At 52.2% G+C, this 5,946-nt stretch overlaps 1 non-coding gene across 1 annotated transcript; it reads right to left on the reverse strand.

The window, feature by feature from the left end:
• Positions 1-305: 305 nt before the first annotated feature.
• On the reverse strand, positions 306-469 carry LOC121866716. The gene has a single exon (XR_006089011.1). It is a non-coding gene; the product is annotated as a 5.8S ribosomal RNA (ribosomal RNA).
• Between the last annotated feature and the right edge of the window lie 5,477 nt (positions 470-5,946).

Here is a 5,946-nt window from a genome sequence, read left to right on the forward strand (position 1 = left end):
CTCATCTCTCTGCCTGCACCACTACATGGTAGACTGCAGGCCCAGGCGCACTCATCAATTTAGGTTCCACTGCAATGCATGCCAAGCACTCTTTTCGAGGTGATAGACGAAATTCCGGCGGGGCTTACTTAAAAGATATCCGACCCGGTTTCGTTTCCTCTTCGTGGGATGGAGTGCCTCTTAGAACATGTGCAGCATCAGCCATGAGCGGCCGACGGCCATTCGTGTCTCGGTTCGGGTTACCCTCGTGTCGGGGAGACAGTCAGCAGGCATCGAACTCGCAGCAATCGATGGATGTATATTTCCGACCCTCGTAGAGGAGTGGCGGCGACAAGCTCATATGGCTGCCGCCGCCGCAATATGCGTTCAACTTGTCGATGTATCTGGTATTCTTGCGATTCACATACCGACACGCAGTTTGCTGCGGTCTTCATCGACCCACGAGCCGAGTGATCCCCCGTTAAGAGTTGTGTATTTGCCATTTGGTCTTTTTGCGACTAACCATCACAGGTCGAGTCTCCATGAAAGGGTTTGACAGACATAGCCCAAGGTTGTGGTTTGGGTTTGGCCGGACGGCTTGTTGTTGTTTTTTGACACTTGAATTTCACTCTTTTTGGGTCAAGAGGCTTATTCGCCGGTAGTAAGGAACGGACGGGCAGCCGTCCAAAGCCCCGTCCGTCCTCCTCCTCCGGTCTTCGCGCTCTCGCCCGAGTGTGGTCCACCTACAGCGTGGTGGTACCTATTTTTGGTGCGGGGGCCTGGATTGTCCTCTTTCGCTGCTGGAGTTGCCAGAGCAGAGCCCGAGACCGCCCAAATCAGGAGAGTAGTAGTAGTTTTAAGAGCGCCCCGTTCTCTTTCTCTCTGTTAATGATCCTTCCGCAGGTTCACCTACGGAAACCTTGTTACGACTTTTACTTCCTCTAAATGATCAAGTTTGGACATCTTTCCGTCAGCTCGAGGCGACGACCCCAGAAAACCCTCGCGGGCAACGGGGCCGACAATCCAAGAGCGCCAGTCCGCAGGCCTCACTAAATCATTCAATCGGTAGTAGCGACGGGCGGTGTGTACAGAGGCAGGGACGTAATCAGCTGATGACTTGCACTGGGAATTCATAGATCCCATGGGAAACAATTGCAAGCCCCGTCCTATCAGAAAGGCTTTAGCAGACAGGTTACCCGCTCCTCCGGAGGAAAAGCTCGTTGATCGCCTTCAGTGTGGCAGCGTGTGACCCAGAACATCTAAGGGCATCACAGACCTGTTATTGCTCAATCTCGTGCGGCTAGAATTGCCGCTTATCCCTCTAAGAAGTTGCGAACTGGACACCATTTTCTGGAGATCCGTCGACTACTTAGTAGGCCAGAGTCTCGTTCGTTATCGGAATTAACCAGACAAATCGCTCCACCAACTAAGAACGGCCATGCACCACCACCCACCGAATCGAGAAAGAGCTCTCAATCTGTCAATCCTTCCGGTGTCTGGGCCTGGTGAGGTTTCCCGTGTTGAGTCAAATTAAGCCGCAGGCTCCACTCCTGGTGGTGCCCTTCCGTCAATTCCTTTAAGTTTCAGCTTTGCAACCATACTTCCCCGGAACCCAAAGACTTTGGTTTCCCGGAAGCTGCCCGCCGGGTCATGGGAATAACGCCGGCGGATCGCTAGTTGGCATCGTTTATGGTTGGGAACTAGGCGGTATCTGAACCTTCGAACCTCTAACTTTCGTTCTTGATTAATAAAAACATCCTTGGCAATGCTTTTGCAATGGATTAGATCTTCACGACGGGTCCAAGAATTTCCTCTAAGCGTCGCCAATACGAATGCCCCGCCTGTTCCGGTGGTCATTACCTCTGGTTCGAAAACCAGCAAAAAATAGAACCGGGTCTGTTCCATTATTCCATGCATCACCATTAAGACCCATTCAAATAGCCTGCTCTGGGCACTCTAATTTTTCAAAGTAAACTCTCTCGGCCCTCGGGACACTCGACAAAGAGCATCCCGTGCGAGCCGGCAGGGCGGCTGTTCGGAGCGTGACAGTAAACACCGGGCGGTGCACCGTCAGTCCGGAACTGAGATCCAACTACGAGCTTCTTAACCGCAACAACTTTAATATACGCTATTGGAGCTGGAATTACCGCGGCTGCTGGCACCAGACTTGCCCTCCAATGGATACTCGTTAAAGGATTTAAAGTGTACTCATTCCGATTGCGAGGCCTCGGATGAGACTCGCATCGTTATTTTTCGTCACTACCTCCCCGTGCCGGGAGTGGGTAATTTGCGTGCCTGCTGCCTTCCTTAGATGTGGTAGCCGTACTCTCCCGGAATCGAACCCTGATTCCCCGTTACCCGTTATAGCCATTGTAGGCGCATAACCTACAATCGAAAGCTGATAAGGCAGACACTTGAAAGAAGCGGCGCCGGTGCGGAGACCGTGCGCTCAGCCCGAAGTTATTCAGATTCACCACAGGTGGGTTACGGACCGGGGCCCGACCAGTTTTGAACTAATAAAAGCGCTCTTCCCTTGCGGTCAGAGACCAATTGCATGTATTAGCTCTAGAATTGCCACAGTTATCCAAGTAAGTGGGTTTACAGATCCAATGAAACATAGCTGATTTAATGAGCCATTCGCGGTTTCGCCTTAAATCGGCTTGTACTTACACATGCATGGCTTAATCTTTGAGACAAGCATATGACTACTGGCAGGATCAACCAGGTAGCTGCTGCTGTTGGCGGCGCCTATCACGGCGGCCAAAATAGTGAGAGAGAGAGAGGCAGAAGACATTGGGCGAGGGACCGCACGTTGGCCTTAGAGAAATAGCAAACCAGATGATCAGATTTAACTGCACCTTCTCTTGCTATCCTCGGCGCCGGCAGCGCCACCGTGTGTGCCAATCTCCTCCCTTATCCGCTCCTCTTTGCCCCAGCTCCAGCGAGGCAGCCGACATTGGGCGAGGGACAGCAAGCCAATCTCCTCCCATATCCGCTCCTCTTCTCTTTGCCCCAGCAAGGCAGAAGACATTGGGCGAGGGACCGCACGTTGGCCTTAGAGAAATAGCAAACCAGATGATCAGATCAAACTGCACCTTCTCTTGCTATCCTCGGCGCCGGCAGCGCCACCGTGTGTGCCAATCTCCTCCCTTATCCGCTCCTCTCCTCTTTACCCAGCTCCAGCGAGGCAGCCGACATTGGGCGAGGGACCGCACGTTGGCCAATCTCCTCCCTTATCCGCTCCTCTTCTCTTCTCTTTGCCCCAGTGAGGCATAAGACATTGGGCGAGGGACCGCACGTTGGCCAATCTCCTCCTCTCTCACTCTCTCTTACTGTTTGTGGGGACGTGGGCTCATGAGCGCCATCGTCGCCCAATATTGGTTAGGTTGTGTATTTCACGGGTGGGAACCGCCATCATCGTTGTTAGGTGATGGGGTAACCCAACGTGTGCTTTGACGAGTTTTGGCTGCTAAACTCTCTTTTTAATATACTCGGCTCCCAGACTGCGCCCTGGTCGTGTTGAACCATGAGCGTTGTCTATGCACATTTAGGGTAGCCGTTTGCGCGTGGAATAGTGCAATGAATCTCGGTCAAGAGACGGTTGGGCGCTGCATTGAAGGCCGGCACAGACGGGGTGATCAGCCAACGCAAGTCCGCTAAGTTGGGCAGACAGCAAGGCGAAGGGGAGCCCCGTTCCGGACTGAAAGGCCGCAGCATATGCTGTGACAGAAACTAGTAGGGTGGCGACGTGTGCGCCGAGAGAGAGAGACGGAGTAAATAATGTCCAAACGGAAGAGAGACCTGGCAAGTGTAATTGATAGAGCGCGAGCCTACTCGCCATAAGCCCGCTCCACTGCCATTCCTCTGATCCAATGAGACTAAAATCTCTCTCTCTCTCCTTCTGCTCCAGCCATTGCAGGGCAGGGAAGCGACGGCAATTTTGGTTGTTGTTTTTGAATGCCGCGCTTTGCTTCGCAGAGGCGCCGAAGCGCTCCGCTGGGGGGCGGAAGATATTTCACACCGAATATGTGTGTGAAGGCACCCTCTCCCCTTAATATAGTGAAATAGTGCAATCCAGCATACAAGGTCGGACGATAGGACATTCACCGTACCGCACCTCGAGAGTGGATGTTGGGTAAGGTTAAAACCGGACTGTTCGCAGACAGCCGAATAACCCGGTTCCGGACTAATTGGTGGATGCAACATCATGATGATGCTGCTGCTGTCGCGGAAACCGCAGTGGCGACGTGAGAGAGTAATAATGTTCAATAGGGAGAGCGACCTGGCTAGTGTAATTGATAGATCGCGAGCCTACTCGCCATTAGCCCGCTCCACTGCCATTCCTCTGACCCAATGAGACTATTCTCTCTCTCGCTCTCCTTCTGCTCCAGCCATTGCAGGGCAGGGAGAGGAAATCGACGGCAATTTTGGTTGTTGTTTTTGAATGCCGCGTTTTGCTTCGCAGAGGCGCCGAAGCGCTCCGCTGGGGGGCGGAAGATATTTCACATCGAATATGTGTGTGAAGGCACCCTCTCCCCTTAATATAGTGAAATAGTGCAATCCAGCATACAAGAGCGGACGATAGGACAGTCACCGTACCGCACCTCGAGAGTGGAAGTTGTTTGATCGTTTGTTAGGCAAGGTTAAAACCTGACTGTTCGCGAACAGCCAAATAACCCGGTTCCGGACTTACAATAGACGCAACATCATGATGCTGCTGCTGTCGCGGAAACCGTGGTGGCGACGTGTGCGCCGAGAGAGTAATAATGTTCAATTGGGAGACAGACCTTGCTAGTGAAATTCATAGAACCCGCTCCACTGCCATTCCTCTGACCCCATGAGACTATTTTCTCTCCTTTTGCTGCTCCAGCCATTGCAGGGCAGGGAAGGGAAAGCGACGGCAACTTTGGTTGTTGTTTTTGAATGCCGCGCTTTGCTTCGCAGAGGCGCCGAAGCGCTCCGCTGGGGGGCGGAAGATATTCCACACCGAATAGGTGTGTGAAGGCACCCTCTCCCCTTAATATAGTGAAATAGTGCAATCAAGCATACAAGAGCGGACGATAGGACAGTCACCGTACCGCACCTCGAGAGTGGAAGTTGTTTGATCGTTTGTTAGGCAAGGTTAAAACCCGACTGTTGAAACAGCCGGAATAACCCAGTTCGGACTTACAATAGGCCATAACATCATGATGCTGCTGCTGCAATACCGGCGCGAAACGTGGTGGCGGCGTGTCGCCGAAGAAGAGTAATAATGAGCTGGTGGAACAGACCTGGCTAGTGAAATTCTGCGTCGGCTCCACTGCCATTCCTCTGACCCCATGAGACTATTTTCTCTCTCTCTTCTTCTGCTATGCTGCTCCAGCCATGGCAGGGCAGGGAAGGGAAAGCGACGGCAATTTTGGTTGTTGTTTTTGAATGCCGCGCTTTGCTTCGCAGAGGCGCCGAAGCGCTCCGCTGGGGGGCGGAAGATATTTCACACCGAATATGTGTGCGAAGGCACCCTCTCCCCTTAATATAGTGAAATAGTGCAATCGAACATATAAGGGCGGACGTTTTCATCACCGTCTCCCACTCGGTGTGTGTGCAGATTCTCGGATCATTTTGTAAAGTATGCTCGACCCCCGATTGGCTTTGACGGTCTCCCATTCGGGTGTGCAAGTTTCTGTAGTATGCTATTAAATCGACCCCCGATTGACTTTGACTGTCTCCCATTCGGGTGTGCAAGTTTCTGTAGTATGCTATCAAATCGACCCCCGATTGACTTTGACGGTCTCCCATTCGGGTGTGCAAGTTTCTGTAGTATGCTATTAAATCGACCCCCGATTGACTTTGACGGTCTCCCATTCGGGTGTGCAAGTTTCTGTAGTATGCTATTAAATAGACCCCCGATTGACTTTGACTGTCTCCCATTCGGGTGTGCAAGTTTCTGTAGTATTCTATCAAATCGACCCCGATTGACTTTGACGG

This window comes from Homarus americanus, unplaced genomic scaffold (assembly GCF_018991925.1).
Source record: "Homarus americanus isolate GMGI-L3 unplaced genomic scaffold, GMGI_Hamer_2.0 scaffold29847, whole genome shotgun sequence".
In the NCBI taxonomy this organism is placed as follows: domain Eukaryota; kingdom Metazoa; phylum Arthropoda; class Malacostraca; order Decapoda; family Nephropidae; genus Homarus; species Homarus americanus.